General features: G+C 36.0%; 1 long non-coding RNA gene across 2 annotated transcripts in view; it reads left to right on the top strand.

Annotated features, from left to right (window-relative positions):
• LOC102019600 overlaps positions 1-27,712 on the top strand; it is a 133,052-nt gene that overhangs the window by 64,131 nt on the left and 41,209 nt on the right. For both annotated transcript variants that reach the window (XR_263887.2, XR_263888.2), the window contains one exon: positions 8,838-8,941. This is a non-coding gene — a long non-coding RNA (uncharacterized LOC102019600). The remainder of the gene's footprint in view (positions 1-8,837; positions 8,942-27,712) is intronic.

Here is a 27,712-nt window from a genome sequence, read left to right as displayed (position 1 = left end):
ACAGTGGAAATTAACACAATGGAGGCTAAGAAAATAATACAGAGAATTGGTGAATCACAGAGTTGGTTCTTTGAAAGAATAAATAAAATTGATAAGCCCTTGCCAACGTTATGAAAAAAAGGAAAGAAAAAACTCAAATTTATGCAATAAGGAATGAAAAACTTTACATAAGTACAGATCCTATAGAAATTCAGAAGATCATCAATACCTAATTTGAAAATGTTTACTCTCACAGGATGGAAAACACAGAAGTAATGGACAGATTCCTATTTATATAGAAATTACCAAAGCTGAATAAAGAAGATATAAAAATTCTGAATAACCCAATATCAGTCACTGAAATTGAAAATGTAATTAAAAACTTGCCAATGAAAAAAAGCAAAAGATATTCCTTGTTCATGAGAAGAACAACCAACATTGTGAAAATGGCTAGACTCTCAAAATTGTTATACGGATTCATTGCAATCCCAATTAAAATACCACTAGTATACCTCACAGATCTAGAGAAAACACTCCTAAAGTTCATCTGGTACCAGAAGAGGCCTAGAACAGCAAAAGCAGTCCTGGGAAACAAAGGAAAGGCAGGAGGCATCACAATCCCTGACTTGAAATTATAGTACAAAGATATTGTGATAAAATCAATGTGGTACTCACAAAAAAACAGACCATGGGATCAGGAACAGATTAGAAGCTGCAGACACAACCACAAACACTCTCAGCCACCTTATCATTGACAAAGTGTCTGAACATGTTCACTGGAAGAAAGCCTCTTTAATAAGTGGTACTGGAAAAACTGGCTTTCCATATGCCGAGTAAAATTAGACCCATGTGTATCACCATGCAGTAAAATAAAGTCAAAGTGGATCAAAGATGTAAATATTAAAACAGGAACACTAAATCTACTGGAAGAGAAAGCAGGTAGAAATCTTAAAGAAATAAGGTTAGGGGGCTGGGGATTTAGCTCAGCGGCACAGTGCCTGCCTGGCAAGCTCAAGGTTGTGAGTTCGATTCCCGGTACTGGAAAAAAAACAAAAAACAAGTAAGGTTAGGCAGAGAGTTCATGAACAAAAAGCAAACTGCATGGATAATACTTCAAAGAATGAACAACTGGAATCTTATCTTATTGAAAAGTTTTTGCACATCAAAAAAGTCAACAACAGTAAAAAGGAAATGCATGAATTGGGAAAAAAGTTTAGCAAACTGTCTCTCAGATAAAGGACTTCTATCTAGAACATATGAAGAATTAAAGAAAATCAGGACCCCAAAATTCAAAGAGCCAATCCAAAAATGGGCATCTGAGATGAATACATACTTCTCAGATAAAGAAATACAAGTGGTAAATAAATATATGTAAAAATGTTCAACATCATTGGTCATTTGAGAAATGCAATTTAAACAACACTGAGATTCCACCTCATCCCAGAGGGAATGGCCATCATCAAGTATTCAACCAATAACAAATGTAAGAAGACCTGCAGAGAAAAAGGAATCCTTTTCCATTGGTGGGAGTGTAGACTGGTACAGCCACTATGTAAATAAGTCTGGAAATTCCTCAGAAAGCTAGGATTAGTGGTCCCACTTGACCCACCTCTTCCCCTTCTGGGTTTTTTTGCAGAATTGAAGACATCACACCACAGCAATATATGTGCACCCATGTTTATAGCAGCACAATTTGTAATAACTAAACCTTGGAAACAACCCAAATGCCCATCACCTGAGGAATGGATAAAAAGATGTAGTATTTTTATACAATGGAGTATTATCCAGCTATAAAAAATAGATAATCCTGAGGGTTTTATAGGAAAATAGATGCAACTAGAGACCATACTTATAAGTGAAATAAATCAGACCCTCATATGTAAGCATGGTATTGTCTCTCTAGTGGAAGGACCTGAAAAAGTAAATAAAACCTGAAAAGTGCAATAGATATTGGGAAAGGGAAAGAAGTTGCTCAAAAGGCAGGTACAATTTGGATGAGGGAAAGGAGAAAAGAAAAAAGGAAGGAAAAACATATATGGATATACAAGGATAGCTGGGATAATTGTACTGCTGACGTCTATTGGTTTATTGAAAGGAATAGTTAATGCTTAAATTTTTCTTTTTCTGACCAATTTTGCATGAGTATATCTGGTAATAACTATGAATTTGAAGACAACAATATGCAATATACCAACCATTGAATCCCCCTTCTACCTTGATTAGTGAAGCTCTGTACCATTTCTAATGTTTTATTATTTTTTATTCTGTTTAATTATTTGATCAATCTTGCATTCTTATATCTAGTAATCTGAGCAACTTCATTGAAAATAATAATATGTAATAAACCATCGTTGTTACTAACTTCCTATCACCTTGTTTTGAAATTCTGCACCATGTTTATGGTTTTTGTGTTTTTGCCTTGGTTGTTGTTATTTTGTTTTCTTTTCTCTTTAAAATAAAAATATTAGAATATATATATATATATAAAAGCAACCTTGCTGTGGAAAGACATTTATAGCTTCTTGTTTTGATTTTACTTTCACTCCTAATTTTTTTTCTTAGTTCTGCAAAGAATTCATATAAAGCAAAGACTTAGATTGAGAATGTGAAATAAGAAGACAGATAAGCACCCTTTTTTATGGGGATAGCTAAAAGGATTAGGAAATTTCAGCACATACTTTTTTCTATGTGTCTGAATTAAAGAAGCTGTAACATAAACAAGTGTATTTTGACTATATCAATGTTTTATATGGGTGTTCTTTTGTTTGTTTTGCTTTGTTTGTTTACTTGAGTCAGAGTCTCATCATGCAGTTCAGGTTGTCCTTGAACGTGTAGTGATATTTCCTTCTTCTGGGTCCTGAGTGCTGGGATTACATTCATGCATCATCACCTTGCCTTGCAAAACCTTACATTATTTTAAGTAAATTTTCAAATTAATTTTCCCTTTTTTAATTGCAGTGTGAAATGTTTATAGAAGCCATGAGGAAATTTATTATATTTATACCATTTATGTTGCTTCTCATTCAGGAATTTTTTTTCCAAAGTGAGAAAATTACACTGATAATACTGAATCTTCTATTTAAACTTTATGATATTAGAAAAGAAGAAAGATTACCTTTGAGAATGTATCTAGTTCTTTTTTTCTGAGCACAAGTTCTTTCTCTGAAAGAACTTTATAACTGTTATTGTCTGTTGCAAGAATAAACATCTCACTAAAAATCCTCTAGATAGCATGTAAATATTTAGCTTTTATTTCATCATCATTTGGAAAATTAGTATAAACTCTTCACATTTCCAGGGGATTTTTTTGTACATTAACTAAACTGCCATCTTAAGTCAGGAATATTAAGACATCAGAACATCTGGGATTTGGGATCAGAGTTTTAAATGAAATTACTCTTTTCTTTTAAAAGAAGTAGCTTGACATTTTCTCATTTGTAAAATGGGAGTCATCACCAAAAAATTCCTCTAAGTTTCAATGGGTACTACTTGGGAGGAAAACAGAGTAGAAAAACGAAAAGTGTAAGAAGGTAAAAATGAAAAAAGACAAAACTAGAGGAAACTGATAATGACTCCTTTAGTAATATCCAGTGAGAATATTTAAAATAATTTAGAGCCATTACAGATTTTAGGAAGTAACCACCAAATAGATATGGCCAGCAAATCTCTACTGTTATTTGTTGGTTAGCTGGTTAATACCCTTACTGCCATGTTATTGATCCCTCTAAGAGATGGGTGATGTTGAGAGGAGAATCAGAAAGACACTGTTTCATGTCTGTACTAAGTATGATGAAAATGTACATTGAATGCTATTGCTGAGTGCCATCCAATGGAAAGGCAGGCTCATAAGAACATTATGGTTTATCCTCATTCACCTTACTCACCAGATTTGACACTGTGCAACTTCTCTGGCTCTTCCAAAGTCAAAAGGACCATGAGCAGTAAACATTTTAATCCATTCAGAACATCAAGTAACCATAACAGTGCAATTAAAGATGCTTACAAAAGAGGACTTCCGTAACTGCTTCACAAAGCAGCAAGAATGATGGGGTATGTTTGAAATAAGGAGGGATATTTTGAGAGGGAGTAATGGCAATGCATTTTATTGTGATATTTAACATTTTTAAAAATATCCACCACATTTTTAACCACTCTAAATTTTTGTTTATCTTATTATCCAAATATCAGGTACTAGTTTGTCTTTTGCTTAGCTTTTTTTTTTTTAAATAAACTTTATTTGTAGTAAGTCTCGATTTATAGAAAAGTTGCAAAGATTGTAGAGAGGATCCCTATGTACCCACTTACTCGTTTTTAGTTTCCTCTCTTCTTATTATCATGCATTACTGCTTGGTTTCTTTTAACCTTCACAAACAAAGGAGTTACTATTTTACTTTAGGAAGAAGCTTAAGTGATGTATGAAAAATAATTTATTCATTTAACAAATACTAGAGTGCATACTATGAATCAGGCATGATTTTAGGGTGGCCATAGGGATGCATTGGTGAGTAAGATGGTATGCCTGCCTTCATGGAGTTGTAATATTTACATAATTTGTCCTTTGTAATTCTACATTGAATTAGTTTTCTTTCTGTTCCTTTAGGAACTCACTATAGGGAAAGCTCTGAAGTGTTTTCTCTTATGAACATGCTGAATATACCCTGTCCCAATCCCAGATGTGCTTCCTCCAAATTATGAGATCTAGTTAACTGCAGATATACCTTTCAACCTGCACTAACTGCTCTGTAATGTTAATATTTGCCATTTACATTTCTGGTCATCCGTGTATTGTATCATATTTACTGCTGTTTATTTTTGTCCTCCAACCATCCTTTGCTGTCTTATACCCTATGGCAGTATGGGCTCTGTAGATAGTATAGATTCTGTGGAGATATAAATTTTCAGCATGGAAAGATCTTTGGGTTAGATTTTCAGTGTGGGAATGTAGCCTGTAATTTCTGTGAACAGCAATGGGAGTCCCATGACTCTCTCACCATACCCCTTGCTGAAAATGCTACTGTTCCTGAGAGTGTCACTGACCTTTGCATCCATTATAGAATTATGTGAGGAGCAGGGAGGGAAGAGTACCTTAAGTAATAGGTTAGCCACAGAAAGACAAAAGAATAATCAGAGCACTTGGAATCTGGAGGAAGCTGATGAAAGAATAGGTTAGTGAGGTTCTTGTAACAGGGATTACTGCTGTCCCTATTTTCAGTGTGGCAAAGCAAACCAGGCCCCTATGGACTTAATACTAAAGAATGAATTATAGACCTGAATAGTAATGTAGTACTGCTAAGGATTTTGTCAGTGAACTTAGTGCTTGTCATTTCTTTTTGAGTGTGTGTGTGGGGTGTGTGTGTGTGTGTGTGTGTGTGTATGTGCTGGGGGGGACCCTAATTTACCCAATAATTTATTTAAAAATAAATTATAGTTTTTAAAGAATAATTTATTCTTCACAAATTTGACTATGAGAAATTGCTGAATGTATTTTTTTCAGGAAGCATATTGGCTCATGAACAAACAAGTTATATCATTAATTTTTGCAGTTAGTTCCATATATCTATTGCTACTAGCCTGGTTCTTTTTCTATCAGTGTTTTAGAACTTTCTCCAAATATGTCCAAAACAGGATTTTTCACTTTTCTCCCTAAATTTTTTCTCTTAGCCTGTTCATTTTCCATATATTAATTTTTATTACCTTGGAGAGATAATCAGATTTAATTTTGTTATTTATATTTTTTCAGAAGTGATATTTTTGGTTTGTTAAAAACTTCTTGTAGCATTTATGATTTACAGTAGTCCTAGTTGTCTTTTGTAAATGTTATACTACTATTAATGCTAAAAAACATAATAATGAGTACTTTTTTTAGACACACATTTTTCTTCCAGACTAATATATAAGCCATAATATAAGGTTCATTTTAGTTTAAAATGTTTTTATTTTCTTGCAGTACTGGGGGTGAAACACAGGCCCTTTGTACTGAGTAGTTACCTGATGGTGGATTCTGGGGGAATTCTTTCCAGGTCCTTGGTGTCCTGAACAAAGAAACACAGAAATGGTAGCAGGGATTTACATTAGACAAGAAACACAAAAAAGGTAGCAGAGATGTAGATTTATTGAAGTTGGGAAGAAATATGTTGTGTAGACTGAAAGCAGGCCAGTGAACAGATTCACAGGGCCATGAGGATAAAGGAAGGGATCTTTTGTATCTGGAATTCCTGGATTTGCTTCTTCTTCATACAAATAAAACTTTGGAATAGGTGTCCTATCAAAAACTCACTTGGCCTAGTGCCAGATGTAAGCTGTCCTTTTGAAGACTTGCTTGGTTTTGTACCAGATGTAAATGAAGAATTGAAAATAGCACTTTTTGGATTGGGTCTGTGGTACAGTGCTCAGCAACTGCAGAGTCATCCTGGATCCTGTGTTCTTTACATGTGCCCCAGGTCTCCATGGCTTTGGTGGATTCCACCCAGTTGTTTGACCAGTTCTCTAAGCCATAATCTCCTACCTCAGAGCTACATACCCACACCTTTTTAGTTTTTGAGACATGGTCTCACTAAGTTGTTAAATTGCCCAGCCTGGGCTGGAATTTGCAATCTTTCTGCCTTGGGATTATCATCCTATGCCACAAAACCCAATCAACTTATTTTTAAAAGTATTTTATATGTCCTCATACTTCCTCATACAAAATATTCCTGAGGAATTTGTGTGCTTTTTATGTTCTTTGTCTTCCAACTGTGCTTTTCTGACATGTATGTCCTTATAGTTGTATTAGTGTTCCATTAGTTTTACAGACTCTCATGGTCTTCTCAAACCTTATTTTCATACTTCTAGCTTTAGTGTTTTCCAAGGTTTTCATGAGATCCTTGAGGGAGCTGGACTTCTAGTTCTTGCAATAATCATGAGCCATCAGTCAGCTTTTCAGTAGGTGACATGGATTGGCATTTCAGTGAATGTAAATTAAATATCTTTTAGTTATGACATAGAAGTAATTTCAATTTCTTGACATTGCAGTAAATACCAAGCTACAACCAGAGACCAAATGGAGATGGAGATATAGGGCACAATACTGTACTATGTGAAAAGTCCAGAGATGGACTACTGTCCTCAGTTTACATGAGGATTTATGTGAGAGATGTATTTGGAGGAGGTCAACATCATCCAAAGACTCTCTTTGACTAGAGAATACTCTTTGTCACTGGCAGTAAATAACCTTGAAATGGCTTGTGCAGCCCAACATGAAATGGAAAATTGATAATTATCTCTAAACCTGGATTGTCATCTGGATCATTTAGGACATCAATTTTTTATTCTCCTACCACTGGGGCATGGCTCTTGTGCAAGTGACATAATTTGCATATCTGTTAAGCTTGACGCTTCTTTCTTTTCTACAAAGGGACAATGTAAGATCTCTCACTAAGATTGCTTACCTTGTCTTGTATATTGAATTTTGTTCTTTAGTATCAGTGCTGCCAAAGCAAGCACTGAATATTGTTCTTTGAGTTTAACTTGACAATTTCTAATAGTTTTGTCTTGTAGAATTCTCAATAGTAAATAAATTCTTTGCTATTTTTCTTATATACCTTTCAAATATTTGATTGGAAAAAGAAGACTGTTCCTGGCTTGCTCATCTGGGTAAAACTCATTTACTGTTTTTCCTTTTAAACTGTTAGCTCAAGTGACCTTACACACAAGTCTCAGCTGTGCATTAGCATTGCTTGGGGATGTGTTTGTATCTTTTGTCTAAAAATACCCAGCCGGTAGGATTCATGATCCATGAAAGCTAATTGAAACAATTTCTCTTCAAGTTTTGGCAAGCGAAGCATGCATTATAAGCATTAATATCTATAAATTGAATTGTTAATGAATCTAGACACTAATAATGCAATTTTGCAGGCTTAACTAGAAACACTAAAATTATCAGGATCTGGAGTAGAATTTTCAATCATTTTTGCTTATTAAATAGCAAAGCTATGCTTTTAATAAGCTAATCATTTTTATTTGACCCCATAGGAATAGCTCAGTTGATTAGAAACAGGTTCCTAAGTACAAAACAATGTTGTTTTTCTCTTACTGTTTTAACTACCGAAGTACTGAAATTTTAAGATAGATATTTGATATCACACTCTGTCTTCTAATCACATTTGTGTATGCATAGTGCTTCCTGAAATATTTACATATACCATTTCTTCTTTATACTGTATATTTCATTTATATATATATGAATACAAACAGTTAAGATTCTGTTATCAAGGTAATAAAAATTAAGCTTTCTGGTTGCCTTTCTGATCTGTGTTTTCAGAGACCTAGATATATATTTCCATTTTAGTATTATCTCATAAAGCTTTTTTCATACCCCTAGTTTAAAAAGCAACAATATCTAGCAGGTAATGTTAAACAACAATAGAATGTTTTCTCCCCTCCACTGGAGTGACTTTGGGATAGTAAGCCATGCACCTACGGGCACATTTAGTGCTTTTCAGTAGTTGTACACCAAACAGTTCCCATGTGCACTGAGAGAGTTAATGTACCTTTCTGTGTCCTTTCATTACTACTCAGAACTGACTTAAGTATTAAGGAGAGCAAAACAGTAATTTACCAGGAATACCATGGCTTCTGTGTGAATAGTCTCAAGAAGATTAATGAAATTGGAATTCAAAGTACTCTGCTTCTTCCTATACAAAGCCTAAGGACATGCACAATTGTTTGGGCTTGAACTATGGAAAACTAAGATGCCAAAGTATAAATGTTTTATCTGATAGTATATGTGGACTTTTGCTTTAAAGATTATTTGTTAAAACTTTTGTGGATAGGTAGAGAGAAAGAACCATTAAGATTCTTTGCTATTGTCTGTTTTTCAGCACTGTTGCATATTCCTTTTGACTACTAATTTGGAGAACCTATAATCCGTTTAGAAGGATGCAATGTGACCAGTGTATATCATGCAGAATTCCTCAGGAATATAGTATGTATGCATTTATAAAAGTGTTTTAACACCAACCAGTACAAATGTGATAAGTATAGGTGTGTACTTTTTTCTGATAACTATTGAATTTATTTATACAAAGCAATACGTTGATTCCCTCATAAATAGCTTCATCAAACTGACAGTAAAGTGATCTTCAAGCATTTTGTACTGCTTTTTTCAAAGTGACTTAGTAATCTAAGGCAAGTTTAATAATCATAATGCCTAGAGAAAAAAAGCAAGAAAGACAAAATTCTTCTCCCACAAAATTCTTCTCCCATTTCTTAGGTGATAAATTTTTACTACTTTCTGGGATTTTGAGCAAGATTTTTAAAATGTTTTATTGAATTAGGTCTTTTTTTTTTTTTTTACCTGTTCAGGATAAAATTTAGGTTGACTATATCTTTCCTATCCCTAAATCTGATTAAATGATTCCTGAATTAAAGTCTTACCTGGATTTGACTACTTATTCTTATTAATATTTACAAAGACATGTAATTTTAAAATTATATATACTAATCTAAGTCCTATAATCAATATCTTATCCAGAATTGCTTAAATCTATTGGCAAACATTTGACATGGCTACTTAAAGCACTGAAATCATATGTGTTCCCGAATAAGCAAGAAATTTTGGCCTTTTTTTGGCCATTATCTGATCAATCTCATAGAAAGTTAATTCCATAGGCAGTCTCTAGCTATTACGATTACTGATGCTTCAATCAGAGTGCCAATTTTTTTCTTATTCAAGTATGACAAAAAATTTGTGTGTTTAAGTTCTTTATTAACTTTTAAAAATATCCTGGTGAAATGATAGTTTGGAAAAGATGACTCAAAATCCTTAAGATAAAATTTATATAGTTAGGACATGTACTATCATTATTATTCCAGTATTTGATTTTACTCTACCTCTGCTTCTCAAAATTCACTTTGATGTCTGTAGTGTTATAAATAGGACCAACACTGAAAGATACACTTCATTCCAGGGCAAAGTTGTGTTGAAAGAATATTTTTAACACAAATATTTTCTACTTCTTTTGAGTATCATAAAACATCCTAGAGAAGAAATTAAAAGCAATAAATCACACATAAATGCCAGAACAATCCCTTCTCAAGTTTAGTTCTTGACCATTATCTTAAAATACTTTCAGTTAAGATATTAGGATTTAAGGTTTGATAATTTTTTAAAAACCTGTTTTATAACTCTTACTAAGAAACTACAGTGTTAATAAAGTGGTAATACTAAATCCTGAATGAGATTTGGCATAAAAGTCATAACTAGACATAATGAAGAACTAGCATTCCGTGGGGCATGGTGGCACATACCTGTAATCCCAGCTACTCGGGAGGCTGAGGCAGAGGGATCTCAAGTTCAGGGCCACTTTGTGCAATTTAGCAAGACATTGTCTCAAAAAACAAAAAGAGCTGGAAATATAGCTCAGTGGTAGTGCCCCCCCCCGTTTACCCCTGGTTTGCCCCCAGTTACTGCAGAAAAGCAAACAGACAAAATAGAAAATAAAACAGAACAAAAATCCAGAATTCTTTCCTGTAAATTTTTCTGCCATATGCTTTCCATAGTATCTTCCTGTGACTTAGATTAAAAAAAAAAAAAACCAGGGAAATGTTTACATTCCCACTATGAGGAATCCTTCCATCCAAATACATGTCATGATGAGTACATTGTAAGACATGGAAATATTATTATTTATTAACATCATCTATCCTCAGAAATTAACTTAGAAGTGCCTTGGGGTATTATATTCCTCATGCCACTTTTTTCTGACTTTGTGACCAACCATTGGCCTTCTTCCTGTTATGCAGGCTTTCAAATGGCTTCCAAGAATGAACTTTATCTCAGTTGTAATGAAGTAATCTAATGTCTTCTGATAAAACAAGTAGTCCAGAAGTAGGTACTTTGGAGCTGGCAAAGCCACTTACACAAGTCATCAAGGACCCAAATTCTTTATGGCATCTTCCTGTTCAACTTTAATGTGCAGCTTTTGTTCCAGTCACAAAATTATTGCTCCGGTTTCACTAATCCCATCCACTTCCCAGGTAAGAAGAGGAAAAGTAACGAAGGCAAAGGGCAAAAGACTTCTTGCTAGACTTTGTGTTTATCAGTAAAGCAAAGCCCGCCTCAGGGACTTTCATTTTTCTCTTGTTGGCTTTCACTGTCATCTGATGATACTCCAACTGTGAGGAAATCTGTTATGATGAATTTAAAAAAATGTTTTTCAGTTCTTTTGAATAGTCAAGACATTCTCAAACTTGAATATCAAAATATAAAAGAATACACATTGAAAATCTTACTTTTACCTCACATTTTTCATTCTTCTATTTTTATACCACTTCCCCTTCATAAATAGCTATTGATATTAGTCTTTGTAATGTTTATAGAGATTTTTAAAATGTGTGTTAAAGGTAACTTAATATATACTCTTTTCTCTTGTCATCGTCAACTCCCCCAGGTGGTACCGGGGATTCAGGGTTGAACCCAGGGCCTTTGCTCTGCGTCTTATCTCCAGCCCTTTTTTTAAGTTGCTGAGTTGCCCAGACTGGACTTGAACTGGTGATCCTCCTGCTTCAGCTTCTCAGAATGCTGGAATTGCAAGTGTGCATTGCCATGCTTGCTTTCATTTTCTTCTCCTTTTCCTCTTTTTCCTCCTTCTTCTCCATCTCCCTCTTCTTCATCTTCTAAACCTAAATGGTATACATGATACGTATCTTTAACTGGTCACATAGTTGCCCAAACTAAACAGAACAAACTAAGAATCATTTAATGAGAAAGAAGAATGCATATTGGGAAGACAACAGAAGCATCTTCCAAGGATTATTTCTTTTATATTTCGGTCTGAATTGAGTCCAGTAGTCTGTGAAACTACTGATTCTATTGAGTAACTGACAAAAGCTTAAGCGTTCTTCACCAGAGATGTTTGTGATTTCTGTGTAGCCCAGTGCCTTGTAAAGAGAAGCTAATCAATAAGTGTGCAGAACGGAGCTCATGATGTCTCTTCCCCCCAGTTATCTTCAGCTTCAGTTCAGTATCTTCAGCTCAGTTAATGAAACCACTATTTGGTAAGTTATTGAGACAGAAACTAAGTGGCCAACCTTAATTCCAATCTCTTCAGCCTTCAGAGGCATGTTCTTCTCTTGTACATCACATCTATTTAATCACCACCCCTATTGATTCTACTTTCAAAAGACAGTTCTGGGAGACTGAGGCAGGAGGATTGCAAGTTTAAACTCAGCCTAAGCAATTTAGACAGCCTGTCTCAAAGTAAAAAATAAAGGACAAGGGGTAGCTCAGTGTGAAAGCCCTGGGTTCAATCTCTAATACTAAGAAAAAAAAAATTGCAGCTACCTTGCCTTCCTTGCCACTACCTCTGTCTAGGAGTGCCTGGCTATTGTGTACTCTTGCCTGTATTCTGCAGCAGCTCTTTTACTCATCTCGCTGCTTCCCTTGTTACCCCCTATATTCCATATAATATACAAAGTGACCTTGAAAAATCAGTTTTCTTCATAAAACTCTCCAAAGGGTTCCAACTGTAATTACATTGAAGTCTAAAGGCCATACCAAGGCTGGAGAGCCCGTTGTTCATCAGATATTTATGTACTTCCATTTTTTTTTCTTTAATATTACTAGTATTGAACCCATAGCCATTTACACTGAGTCTCATCCCCAGCCCTTTTAAAATTCATTTTGAGACAGGATCTCTCTAAATGAGTTTCCTGGGCAGGGCTAGAAGTTAGGATCTTCCTATCTTGGCTTCCCAGAGTGGGAGTGTAGACATGCACCACCACATCTGAAAGTCTGCCTTTTCTTTGTCACCAGATATTCTTCTCAGTGCAATGGTGATGAGGGATAACAATAAACAAAGATGTAAAATATACAGTCACAAATTTAAATGCCATAGGAAAGGGGTGAGGGTTATTTAGATGTTGATTGTGCTCCATTTCTGTTTGATATTTTCACAGAAATGGTACATAACCAGTCACTTAAAAATCAGGGGCTCATAACACTAGAATGTGTTTATATGGATCTCCTAGGGTTCTTATGATCCAAACTAGACTTGGCTCCAGGTTATGGCTTATATTCAGATATAGTTCATGGGTCTCCTGTTTTTCTTATACCAGTGGAATACTGAATCATGCTGTTTTTCATGGCAAAAAGATAGAATACAAGAGACAAGGCCTAGAAGTTCAAACCGTCTTTAAGGCCCTGCTAGAATCATGTCTACTAACTTCCCAGTGACCAAATTACATTGTGTGGTCAAGCCAAAGGTCTAGGGGCTGGGAAGTAAATTCTGACCACTCTGAAGCTAGAAGGATAGGCATTTTTGTTTTTGTTTGAGCTGACGCTGGTCTTAATTTGTGATCCTCTTGCCTCAGCCTCCCAAATACTAGAATTATAGAAGTATGCTATAACCCTGCTCAAAATTGTGGGTGTGTATTACTACTACTGAGGAATGAAAATTTGAGATTAATAATGTAATCCAATATAAGGTTAGGGAAATTCTTGCTGTCATTTGAGTAAAGTGGAAATGAAGGAAGCAATCATGGATATCTGGGGAAAGAGTGCTCCAGTCAGAGAGAACAGCAGACACAAAGATTCTACATTGGCAATATGCCTGGCCCTTTAGAAAAATAGCAAGAAAGAGGCCTATGTAAGTAGAGCATCAGAGTAATGAAGGAATGACGGACACTGCAGAAAATGAAGGGAAGATGTACTTCTAGAATGTTGCAAACACTTGGACTTGTCTCATTATGAGATGATAAACCTCATAAAGGATTTTGAGCAGAAACATGATCTCACCAGAGCAGAGCCTGTTACATGGAAATTTCCAGTATATATTTGTTCAATGAGTGCTGCTAATAATAGTTATTCTGACTTCAATAGTGCTTCCCAAAATAATCAAAGAAAAATGTTTAAAGTGTGAGTATAGTAAGATGACTAAAGCTTTAGAAGTGATAGTTTATTAACAATAGAATAGAAATGAATCATCAGAAGGAGAGATTCTGATAAGAGAGTTGTAAGATATTGCTTGCCAGAGCCATTTGGTGAATTTAGAACCCAAAGAATGGCCCTTTGTGTTTGAAATTAAGCTAGTTATGTGGAAAGAGCAAGATTGAGCTTGGTGGTCAACTTTTAAGGATCTGAAAGGATTGTAGGGCTTGAAAAATGATAGGTAGGAGGTTATTTTAGACAGGTAATTTGATGTAAATTGCCAAAAGTATATTATATTTATTGGAAAGAGAATTGAAGGCCTGTGTATACAAAACATTTCAATAATTACAAGACTAAAAATGTAATCGAATTGTAATAATCTTTGCCTGTAACCCAAAAAAATCAGGCAAAACTTAATCCTGCTTGGTAGGATTATTACTGTTATTACATGAGACTACATTTGCCAAGTACCTTACCAACCCAGGATTTCATGTCTCTTCCTGGCTCAGCAGCACATAATAGGCATATTCAAAACCATTTTCTTCCTCTGCTTTTCTTTTTCTTTGTTTCTTTTTTTTCTTTCAAATTAGTACCATCTTCTGTTTGATAGCATTTCTGCAGAAGAATATCTTAAGAGAGAGAAATAATTGTTAAAACATACTGCATTTAAAAAAATAAAAAATAAAATAAAAATAAAAAGTAAAAAAAAAAAAAATACTGCATATTTATTCTCTAGTTGAATATCCAAACTAGGCAACCATGGAAACTTTTGGAACAATGTGATTATTTGTCCTAAGATTGCTGCCTAAGATTTCAAATAAAATTCATCTCTGAAAATCAGAGTTGTTTTTTCTTCTCAGCCCCCGCATTACTCTTCTGTTATTAGTATATTAAAGGTGGTAGCTGATCAACAAAGACCAAAAATATAAGTTGTGTTTCTTATATGTCATAACTATTCTTTGATCAAGTTATTTCTTTACTTTTTTTCTTGGCTTTACTCCTTTTTTTGAGACAGGGTCTCAGTATGTAGTTCAGGCTGACCTTGAACTTACTATGTAGCGCAGGCTAGCCTCAAACTCAGAGCAGTCTTCCTGCCTCAGCCTCCTAAGTGCTGGGATTCCAGCGGTGTGCTACCTCTCCTGTCAAGTTATTACTTTACTTTTAGTTTGAGAGACAACTTTGATTAGTTTATATTCAAACCCAGAAAGCCTAGTTCAAGAGTCTATGTTTATTTTTTAAATTAATTTTATTGGTACACTTTTGATATACATGGTTACATTCATTATAGGGAATTTGTACCTATAGGTAATATATCTTGATTCTTTGTTTCCCTGTTCCTCTCGTTTCCCATCAACCCTGTGCTTTTAAGCCATAATGGTGATGCAGGCCTATAATCCCAGCACTCAGGAGGCAGGAGGACTGTAATGAGTTCGAGGCTAGCCTGGGCTATACAGTAAGTTCAAGGCCAGTTTGAACTACACAGCAAGACCTTGTCTTAAAAAAAAAAAATGAGTCTATTCTTTTTTATGCTTTTAACATGTATTGTTTCATCACATTATTTTGAACCCACAAATTCTTACTGTCATTGTCATATTTACTAATTTTACAAGGAGTAATTACCCATATTCACTATCCTGCCATCTTAATAGCTTTATTAACTTTTGTTCACTTCTTCCCCTTGGATTTTATTTTCTTCCTGTTAAAGTATATCTTTAGTATTCAACAGAGGTTACGAATATTAAAATTGTTTCCTTATGTGCCTATAATCCCCCTGTGCCTTTTTTTTTTGGTGTGTGTGTGTAAGACAATTCTAAGTTCAAAATTTCTTCTTTCCTTATTTTTGGTAATATATTACTGTCAACCTTATTCTTTCCTATGTAACAGATACATTTATATTGTTTATATATAATAATACATAATATATAAGAATAATATATATTGTTTATATATAATATATAAACAATATATATTGTTTATAATATAAATATAATAAATAATATGTATATTGTTTATGTATAATATATAAGAATTTTAATATTCATAACCTTTGTTGAATACTAAACTTTAACAGGAAGAAAATAAAACACAAGAGAAAGAAGTGAACTAAAGTCAGTAAAGCTATTAATAGGGTAGTGAATAATATGTATATATATATATAAATATAAATTTTTTTTCTTTTGCAACAGGGTCTTGCTGTGTAGTTCAGGCTGATCTTGAACTCACTGTGTAGCCCAGGCTGACCTCAAACTTGTGGCAATCCTGCCTCAGTTTCCTGAGTGCTGGGATTACAGGTGTGTGCCACTACACCTGGCTATTTATATATTTGTTTGGAAATTGACTTTTATGTTTTCCTCCTTTTCCCTTAATGGTGTGTGATTTCATTATGATATGAGTCTATGATTTTTTTTAACTGTTATGTGACGCTTGACAGTTGGTGATTTTCTACATGCTTGAAAATTTTCAACCATTACCTGTTCAAATGTTGCCTCTTTAATTTGCTCTATTCTCTTCTTCTAGATATTCCTATTATGTCAGAGCTCTATATTTATCCTCTCTGTGTGTTGACTTTCCTTTCATATTCTTCACCCTTTTACTTTTCTGTCTCCTGCAGTTTGGGAGATTTCTTCTGCCTTACTTTGTGATTTACCAATTCTTTCTTTTGTTTGTCTAGAGAAGTATTTACCCATATAAACAGATTTTTAAAATAATAGGGTTTAGGAACATTACCCCAAAAGTCATGATACTTTGGCATTTTTTAAAACAACAGAAGCAGAAAATTCTCTGACATTCTCCTGTTGCTGACTCTGTCAGTCAGAGGACTCAGTGGTTTATCTCTGTCTTTCTTTCCTGTGCTACTTTGGGAGTGCTTCTGCATTTCAGAAGCACTACCTCCTTGCTTCTTTTGGAATGTCTCTTTCATCAAAATTGTTATAAAAGCATCATTAGTTTTTGTTCTGAGTCACTTAAATAGTTACTGTTGGTTAAAAAGAAGGAAGAGTTCAGTATTAATAGGAATATTTAGTGTTTCTTATAGCTGAAATCTGATGATAAAATATTTGAAAGGAGTTTTTTTTTTTTTTTAATCTCCTATTCTCAGAAGATGGCTTAAATGGAATCTGATATTCAAAGTATGCATATTTTTTAAGCCTTTCTGTTCTCTAAAGGGAGCTGTTTCTCCCATGGTAACTTCTCACTAGACTGAATCCTGTCTTTCCTAGCCCCTGCTGACTATATTGCTCTACCAACTCGGCCCATCTCCTTCTTGGGGACTTTACTGATCTCTTAAGGAAGCTTAAGAAGTCACCATACTGGTTCCTCTCTGACCTCCTCTTTCCCATTACTTCTGCTTTTCCTTCCTACTTTTACTAATTTTGGTCATCTATTCAGTTCCCTTGAATCTTTGATGACCTCCTCTGGCTCTCACCTCCATTAATGCACAGTTCTCTTCTAGTCATGTTGATGAATGTAGCCGTAGTTTCATTTCCATTTCCACTCTTATGTGATTAAGACGAGAGTCTTCTTTGTTTTGTTTTGGGGTTTTTTTTTTTTGGTACAATACTGTTAAGATTTTTATATCTCTATATCTGATATACACATACATCTGAGATATGTACTCTAAGTCCACCTGAAATGGAGTGTTGGGTCAGAGAATGTGAGCATGTGTAGTTTTACTAGGAATGCCAAACTTGTTTTCCAGAGTGCCTATACTGTTTTTGCTTTTGCTAACAATACACATAAATACTCAACATTCTGGCAAAAAATGTTTTTGTGAGCCTCGTGGGTCTAAAATGGTATCTTCTGGTTTTAATTTGCAGTTACTGCATTAATAATATGGATGACTATTTGTAAGTTTATGAACCATTTTAAGATCTTTCCTGGAACCCTTTTTTCTTTTGCTTATTTTTTTTAATATGTCCTTGATTTCTTATAGATTTGTGGGAGTTAGTGTAGTATACTGAATATATATATTTTTTAAGTGTATATGCATTCCAAGCACCTTTTCTTAGTGAAATTATCTTTTCTTAATTAAGTTCTCTTTTCTTGTGAGCTATCTTTTTGTTGTTGTTGTTTTGCTCTACTGAGGATTGAACTTTGGGCCTTATGTATGCTAACCAAGTATTCTACAACTCAACTGCATTCCCAATCTCACAATTTTTAAACTTGTGTTTTGTGATGAACAAAAGTTCTTAATTTTAGTGCATTCCAATTTCTCAGTCTTTTTAAAAATAATACTATGGTCTTTTGTTTAAGAAATCTCTCTCTACTATATTATTATAAAACTTCTGTTATCAAGTATGTTCTAAAACTTTTAGAATTTGTCTCTCACGTTTAGGACTGCACTCTATGAGGGAGCAATTTCTGTATGCTGTCATATAAAAGAATTTTGTCTTTCATTGTCAACCGCTGTGTGACTACCACTGTCTCTATCTTGCTTTAGTCATTGTATTTAGAAGAGAATTTTTAGTAAGGCATATTCTCTCAACTTCTTCTTCTTTATGAGTATATTGATCATTCTTTGCTCTTGGCTTTTCCATATACTTTTTATGTTAACTCATCAGCTTCAAAAAAAAAGCTATTGAATTTGTTTTAATTAATAGGTTAATTTTGGGGGAGAGCTGTTCTTAAAATATACAGTTTTGTCTATCTGTAAATATGCTCATATCTTTCCATTTACTTATATCTTCCTATCTTTTAATAAAGTCTTATAATTTTTCATGTCTTTTGTATATTTTTGTATTTTTCAAACATCTTTTGGTTACTGTAAATTATTCATTTTATTAATCATTTGCAATATACATGTTGCAAATCTTTAGATAATTGGAGAATAATATAATGAATGTCTATGTGCCTGTGCCCAGCTTTATAAAATACTGACATTATGCATTATTTCCTGTTGCTCTTTTTCTTCTTCAATTAAATATTATAAACACAATTACTGTTCCCATTGTGTTGCTTTTCTATCTCATTTTCTTCTGTCTTTTCTAGTGTTCATGGATCCATTGCTTGCATGTTTTTATATTTCTTCAACATACTTATGTAGCTATGAATGATATATTGTTTTGTATGCTTTTATGGTGAATGGATCAGTGCCCTCTATTAAACAGCAACCTTTTTGCATTAGTAGAAAGCATTTTCTCAAAAACTTTTTGCATACATTATAGGTAATTTTTACTTTTCTCGTACATTGTCAATAAAGCAAGAAAGTTTTATAGAGAGGAAAGTATAAAATTTTCAAGTATGCATATGCCCCCATTGATTTTACTCTTTTATGAAGCAGTATGTGAGTTAATTATTTTAGTTAGACCTCAATGAGATGAAATTTTGCTACCATCGAGTTTAGGTATTTAAAAAAGTTTTGCCTCATTCACCCACAGTTTCATTTCTTGTGCACTTGGACAAAATAAATACTTAATAAATAAAAGATAATTTAAATGATATGTTTCAAAGATCTTTTGTGCTTTATAAAATTTTTCATTAGACTCAATGCTGAATATAGAAAAAAAATGGCTGGCAAAAGTAGTTGCTTTTTAATTGAGATTGTTGGTAAAGACTGGAGATAAATTGAAGAATACTTGAAGCTGGGTATGGTGGCACACACCTATAATCCCAACATGCAGGAGGTTAAACCTGGAGGATTAGTTGGAAGCCAGCCTGGGATATATAGTGAGACTGTTTCAAAAAAGAATTTTCAGTTGTGGTTGGCTTTTCCCTGGTTGTAGATTCATTCTTTCTTTCTCAAAGTTTAAAAAAATTCAAGTAATGTTTTGCATCCTTTGAGATAAACATCAATTTATGTTTTTGTTTCAAAAATGACAAATGTATGTTTGCTTTGGCTACCAACTACTATAGTACTAATTTTACACAGATAGAGGAACTGAGTATTGTCTTGCATGAAGAGGGAAAAATAGCCTACCCATAGGTTAAAGAAAGAGATGAAGACAGAAATGGAGCACTTCATTTGAACCTTAAGAATTCATAAAATAAATTCCAAGTAGGTACTTATATTACAACTTCTCACAAAGCACTCCAGCCATGGTTGTTTCAGACATACTGTAAGGACAAAGAGAAAAAGACCACAGAATTTCTTTCTTTCTTGATTGTTTTATATGGATAAACAATGACCTACTGCTCAAAGGAGTCCGCTTATGCACAAACCCAAACTATCTAGGACTTAACAGCTATAGTCCTTTTTGCTTTTTCCTCATTTCTTTCCTTTTCTTATGATATTTATCACCTCTTTTGCTTTACTTAAAATATTTTTTTATAACCTGAATAAACATTACTTTAAAGAAGACATACAGGGCTGGGGATATAGCTCAGTGGCACAAGTGCAAGCCTGGCAAGCGTAAGGTCCTGAGTACAATTCCTGGTACCAAAAAAAAAAAAAAGAACATATACAGATTATCAAGATTATCAACAGGTATATAAAAAAGTTCAAGACCATTAATCATCAGGGAAATGCAAATGAAAACTACAGTGAGATGCTGTCTCACTCCAGTTAGAATGGCTGTTCAAAAGACAAAATGTAACAAGTGACATTGATGACCTAGAGGAAAAAAGAGCCCTTACCCATTACTGGTAGGAACTGAAGTTAGTATAGCCATTATGGAAAATAATAGTTTCTCACGAAATTCTAAATTTACCTTTTGTCCCGGCAATCTCATTACTGTGTATATACTCAAAGGAAGTGAAATCAGTATGTAGAAGAGGTATTTGCAACCCCATGTTTACTGCAGCACTACTTACAGTACCCAAGATAGGGAGTCAATCTGGCTGCCCTTCAACAGATCATCAAATGAGTGGATAGTGAAAATGTAGTACATAAGCAATGGAATGCTATTTAGTCATAAAAAGGATGAAATCCTATAATTTGGAACAACATGGGTGAATCTGAACGTTATGTTAAGTGAAGTAAGCCAGACACAAAATGACACTGTATGGGCAGTGTGCTGTGGCCAAGGGGCCTGCCAAGGGTGAGCTGCGGGGTTCGTTGGCTTGGGTGGCTCTCCAGCCCAGTCCACCAGCAGACGTGGGGTTGGGCACTCACGGGGGCCTCCCTGCACTCGCTGCCCTATAGGGACCTCGCCCTCAGCAGCAAGGGCTGTGCTCCGCATCCTACTGTCTCCTTGAGAGCCCCCCCTCAGGAGCCAAGGGGCAGAATTTCACAGTTCCCCTCCCCTACAGCCAAAATCCCTCATCTGTTGCCTGAGAACACCACATCCTGCCCCCCAAGCCAAGAGCTCCCTCGTATGCCACCAGCCCTTCCTTCCCCTGCGGCTTCTGTGCCCTGGCTGAGGGAATCTCACTCCAGGGAGCAGAAGGAGGATGTTTTATTTCATCTTCAGTAGCCCACACCGCCTGAGACACGTCTGCGTAGAAGTCACGGGTTATGCTGCTATGGCTGCTGAAAAGCACCTAGACTTGTGTTCAGAGGTGCTTGGCTTTGGAGTCGAGATGAAAGCTGTTGTGTAGATCCCCACTTCCCTGGATGGGAGAAAGCCTTGAATCCAAAACCTATTCTTAAACCACAGTATTTGAGCTGTCCTTGATGTCTTTGCAGAGCCTAGGTCGCAGAGCTGGCAACCTAAAGATGTCAAACTACTAAAGGGAAGGAACCTTCCTTTGCATTGAATTCAGAGGCGTGTTGACAAAGAGCAGCTTACTGAAAGGAATAGTTTGCCGAGTAAAGCACTTGTGCATTTAGCAATAGGATTCCATCTACATGAGCATAAGCAGAGGAGGAAAATCCACCTCAGTCATCCCACATGGCTCAGCCTTAAGACTCAAGATAGATTCCTTCAACAAAAGATGCAAATCACAGCACATTACCCAGCAGAAAGAAATTGGGCAAGTCACTTCATTTAATTATTTCCAAGGAGTGGAGGCTGGCATGCAGTTTTGATTGATACTTGGAAAAGGACCAACAGAACCCTACATGAAATAAACAAACAGGAATTCTAGTGTATGGCGGCAACTCATCCCTAGGAGAAGCAAGGTGGAAGCTGGTTAGGGCACATGACTGCCAGGTGGGGCATGGTCCAGGAGGGCTTTGCCCTCTGATACTAGCTCTATACCATTTCTTACCACTGGGGCCTTACCACATCTCTTCTGGCACCAATGGAAGCACTGAAGGCTTGAGGATTACCTTTCCCAACCTGGAAATTAATGTAGACAAGTTGACTTTGGAGCTGTTCTGTGGTCCAATCTGCTTGGGGTTGCAGGTACCCGTGGTGCAGGACACAAGCTGCAGAACAGGTCTTGTCTCTCCAGTAGATTTCAGCATCCAGCAGAGTCCCTGATGGACACACTCAATCAAAACTTCAGCCTTTGTCTGGAAGCCTCTCCCCTTAAGTCCTGGCAAACCTCCTTCCATCTGATTCTGATTTCAGCTGTTCATAGACCACTCCTCAGAGACGCTTTTGCTGATTATCTAAAGTGCCTCCCCTCCCTCGTTCCTCATCTGTCAGGACACTCAGCTTGGTACCTTTTCATAGCACTTACCTGTAACTGTTGTGCATTGCCTGTTTACTGCCTTGCTCCTAGGGGCTGATGAAGCAGCAGGACACAAGCTGCAGAACAGATCTTGTCTCTCCTGTCCATTTCAGCATCCAGCGGAGTCCCTGATGGCCACACTCAGCACTTATTGAACACCTACTGTATGATCGAATGATAGTTGCGCCTTCCTCATCTTGCACTTGCCAAGCACCTCACCTGGAGGAGGCCCTTAGCAAAGTTTTGCTGAACTCCGGTTCATTGATTTCCATTTGGGAAGTAAACTGGAAGGCCTCTGAACAACTTGCCTATGTGAAGTTTAGTCAGTTTGAAAAGAGTCAAAAACAAGGTTAGATTGCATTGTTGGTTTCTCGGAGATAGGGAAGGTGAATCTTTACACATTCCATCGCCCTTCTAGACTGCTCTCTGCAAAATTTTTATTTGCTGGAGGCTGAAATACTCCCTTAAACTGAAAGTGTGATTTGTAGCCCAGAATCAGGACCATGTACCTTCTTGTATCATGCACTCTTGGTTCCTCAACCTTTTGGCATCTCTCAAACCTGTTGTTAGATTGCCAGAACTGATCATAAACCTGGCCTCCTGAAGACAAGTATCATTTCTCTTCTGTAAAAGTAAAACTGTGCTCAGTCTATTTCATGCATTGCTAATAAAGTTTTAAAAGTCAGGGAGAAAAGACACTATGATCTTACACATATGACCTGACACATATAGCATCTTACACACAAAGCTTGTGTATGTGTGATATGGATGATTTGAGGTAGGGGAGAGGGGAGGAAAAATGGATGAAAGAAGGAATTAAGATGTATTACATACATTGCCAACTCCTCACAAGGAATTATGTACTGTAAACTTATACTAATAAGAATCAGTTAATTTTTTAATGTGATTACCATAGGCTGAGGAGGAAAAGTTGAGAAGGAAGTAACTTTGTATTTAATGTTTTAAAATATTTGGCAAACCCATCAGTAAAAAGGTTACTGGGTGTTGCCATTAATTGGACTTTAAAGATTAATATGGCAAAACAGTGTTCTGATTTTTGCCCTTTTGGCATTGAACATATAAAGAAAACCCAGAGTACTTTTCTGAGCTCTGTCTTGTTTTTAAAGAAAGTAGTGGCATTAAAAAGAAATCATTGACTCTGAATGGTACTATATCTAGTTGCATTATGGGCTTTTTGTTTTCATGTGTATATAACCTATTTGCAATATTATATAGTGGGTTTTTAAAATATGAGACTTCATTTTTGACAATCTCCATTTCTTCAGTGAAAGCCGAATTTGTGTTCCTAAGCTCTTGCCACCTTTGTATGGATTATAAATGAAATTAGAAAAGAGAATACAAGCTATTATTGATAACTTACAAAGTAAAGTTTAAATTTTTTAACTTTTCCAGTTAGCGAAAACTGAAAATATATATTTTTTCTATCTTCAGAATTAGCATGATGCTACCACAAGATGAATAAATGAATGAATGAATAGAGGTCTTGAGAAATAATAATTTTTTTTTTAACCTTTCCCTGGGGTTAATATTCCAAGTCAGCAGTCTAACTACAGACTGAGAAAGTTCTTCCACTACTCTTACTATTTCCACAAAGACAGTCTAGAAAATGAATTAATCTTTTCCCACTATATCTACACTAGGATTCCATTGGTAGCACCAATATGTTCTGTGCAAAGATTAGCACCCCCAGACTTTGCTGAGGCCTCAAAATTTGAACAGTTTCTATTAGATTTGTATCTAGAACCTTGAGAGTTTAGTGAGCATAATTATAAAAGTGGAGAGCTTCATTTTAGGCAGCACTGAGTAAAATTATTATTCTTCCTTTTTTTTTTTTTTTTTTTTTTTTTCTTTTTTTGGTTTTTCTCCAGTACCGGGAACCAAACTCACGACCTTGCGCTTGCCAGGCAGGCGCTTTTTGCCGCTGAGCTAAATCCCCAGCCCTATTCTTCCTTTTAATAGTCCTCTCTAGTCCTGTCTGTCTCTGTCTGTCTCTATGTCTCTGTGTGTCTGTGTGTCTGTCTGTCTGTCTGTCTGTCTGTCTCTCTCTCTCTCTCTCTCTCTCTCTCTCTCTCTGTTTCTCTCTCTTTTTTAGTTCAGCCAGCCTTGAAAACTGCTTTGGTAGCCCAGGCTGGCCTCGAACTCAGGGCAGTCCTCCTGCTTCTGTTTGTCTCTGCTTCTCAATGGCTGGGATTGCAGGCATGTGCCATGCCTGGTTGTTATTATTTTTCTTATCTACCACAAAAGGTTGTAATGAGGTATTAACTTAAATTGTCTTCTGCAGTCTCTGGCACTCGGTTTTCTTAGTGTTCCTTAATTCTGCCCTGCCCAAAGTTTCTGTCTTTCATGGTCATGAGCCCCGGTACTAGCCCCTGTAGTCTCTCATGTAAAGAATAATGCTCTGTGCTTGGTTGCATGATCTTGCCGTGTTTTGCTGCTTCTCAGCCTTTCTTTTGTGCCCTGTGGAACTTGTTCTACAAGCTCTGTTACTTCAGTCCTCAGCCTTTTCACAGACTTATTCCTATAATGGTTTACATTTGGAGCTACCCCAAGAATATGACTGCCCCTTATCCTCCATAAGTTGGAAATGACTTCATTTTCTTTATTGTACATTCCTTATGCCTAGGGCATTGATTGCTTAGTATTGTTCAGGTCCCTTTTTGCCATTCATAATTCATCGCTTCTCTATTCTCAGCCTACAGTAATCTCCTCTTGTACAACTATCTTTCAACAATATGACTATTCTTTTTTTGGTTGCCTTTTACCAATCTCTAAGTTACTCATATTAAATAAAAGTTCATACTGCATAGTCTTTTCCCCTAATCTTGTATTATGTTACTATTCTAGATGTCATAACTGGGTTCAGTGGAGCTGTCCTGGCTGATAACATAGTCACACAATTTCCTGACATTTTTAACCTCAGTTATATCCCCGGCCTTGCTACCCAAGATGACTCTACCCCTGAAATCTTATCTCTCTCCCATAATCTCCCATTCTTCCAGCTTACTCATGCATTTATTTAATGGAATTAAGACTCCTAGTACTTTCGCCATTTAAATTCTCACAATTGAGCACATCGTTCGTCTTTCTTCCTTATTCATTGTTGGCCTTATGAATCAAAACTTGAGCAAGTTTCTTGTCATCTCACTGAATTCCTTGATTTCTTTTCAATCACTTCCACTCTGTAAATCTCCAAAGGTGAATCATTTTAAGTGACTATACTGGCAGCTTACATTCCTGTTCACTTCTCCTGTTTTCCAGAGCAGAGCTTTTAAAAGTGTGGTCCCTGTCCCAGATGCACCATTATTACTGGAGAGCTTCTTAGAAATGCGCATTTGTGGACCCCATTCCACACTTACCTAACCTACCCCCACAAACTCTGGGTGTAGATAGAGCAGTTCATGCTCGAATAAAGCCTCCACACCTTCTGATGCACACTAAAGGTTGATAACCAGTGCCCCAGAACATTTAATTTATAATTCTACTTCTTTCTTCACTTTCTTTCTGCATTTATATTTATTGTTAGTTGATGGTTGTAGCTTCAGATTTATAGAAAAAATGGAGGCTATTAGGTATGAGTTTCATTAACTTTGTCAGTGCCAGATCCCCTTCATGATTTCTCTTGTGTGTGTGTTTGGTTGAAAGTTGGACACTGTGTGGGATTGTAGGAACAAAAGTAAGTAATATTTAGACGTGGAAATGGGCCAGTGTTTTCTGCTAGGTTGCTAAAGTGGAGTTAGTCAAAATGTAAACTATGCTTAGCTCTTGTTGCTTTGGCTCCCCTTAATTTTTTAGCATTACCTTGTACTCAGAGGTAGTACAAGGTACCTCTGTGTTTGTTTTGTTTGGTTTTGTTGTTGTTTTCAATCAATGCTGTTACTCCACTCTAGGCTTTAGGTCTTTCTTTTGAGCTTGTACCGCAGTGAGTTTCTCGTTATGCCCCATCCCAGTAGTAGACTTGTTTTTTTTCTTACCAATTCTTGCTAGCCTGGTAGTAGATGGCAAGTAGGATCCTCTGTTGTCATGGCTCCATTTCAATCTGGAGATTTGTGGTGGGAATTTTTCAGTGATTGTGTGTCTTCTTAGATCTCTAACATTGGAGCTGCGGGAGAGTGTGCAGCCTTTCTCTTGCTGGCTTAAGGCTTACATATTGTAGGGAGAAGAATCTGGGTGTTCCTGAAGCAGTGACCACTTGCCTCTCCCAGGCTGGTAGCAGTGAGGGAAGCTTTCTCTTGCCTTCCTCCTTTTACCCAGTCTATTTTGTGAGTACTTATGTGTCCATGAATCTGTACCTCCAAGAGTTTTATGTTCTCATAGTAGCCCAGGTCTGGCCTGTAGTAAATTGTTTCAAATGTTAACTGGATTCTTCTTACTCATTTCCTCCACTTTAATTTTTTGTCCCAAGTGAGTCAGGGCTCACATCCCATCTCTCCTTAGAGACATTTGTCTGTCCTTAGATTTCAGGTTAGTTTGTTTCTCTGTAACTTCAGTTCTATTAAGTGTGAAGGAAGTTATACCTTGTGTACTGTTTAGTTTTTTTTTCTTGTTGCTTTGACAGCCTTTCTATATATCCTAAATGAAAGCTATTTTTAAAGAATAATTTATTTATTCATTATCACTACTCCATTGTATTCCATTTTCATATATCCTCACTCATGATATTGGTGAACCCCTTAAAAGCTTACCAATAACCTGTTTGAAATCTAGTGGGCCTTTTCAGGTTTTATCTCTCCAGTGTAGATGTTACTGTCAATTACTCCTACCTACCTTACAATTGACAACCCATTCTGCTTTCATTGGATTTCTAGATATTCCTTCTTAATTTTAATCTTCCATTTTAAAACAGAAAACAAAATAAGCTTCTGTGTTGGTCTGGGGCTTATTTACAAGGAAGAACAATGTAATACAGGACACATGTTTTATAAGATTATTTATAGCAGTAACCCAAAGAACAATATACAAAAGAGTACAGGAAATCTACCCACACAACATAGACCAAGAATCTAGCTGAGGGCCTAGATCCCACGGAAATGTCCTGCAAGAGTCTGGCTGAATACCTAGAGCTCATAACAGTGCCTCCCAGGAGTCTACCTGGAGCCTCAGAGCCCATAACAGTATCTCATGCAGGGCTGTTTCACAGGTCTGTGCTGGGAAGGCCCAAAGGTCAGTGGTGGAATCTAGAAAGTCTATGCTAGTGGGATGAAGGATCTGTGCTAGCAGGCTGGCGGATCTGCACTGGAGCCAGGAAGCAATGCTCAGAAGAACCAGAGCTACCCCAAAAGGTACCACAGCCATCCTCAGCAACAGTGAGGTCCC

Source organism: Chinchilla lanigera, unplaced genomic scaffold, assembly GCF_000276665.1.
Source record: "Chinchilla lanigera isolate Chin_1 unplaced genomic scaffold, ChiLan1.0 scaffold00083, whole genome shotgun sequence".
Classification (NCBI taxonomy): domain Eukaryota; kingdom Metazoa; phylum Chordata; class Mammalia; order Rodentia; family Chinchillidae; genus Chinchilla; species Chinchilla lanigera.
Note: the sequence above shows the minus strand (reverse complement) of the source record. Positions and strands in the feature narration are given on the sequence as shown.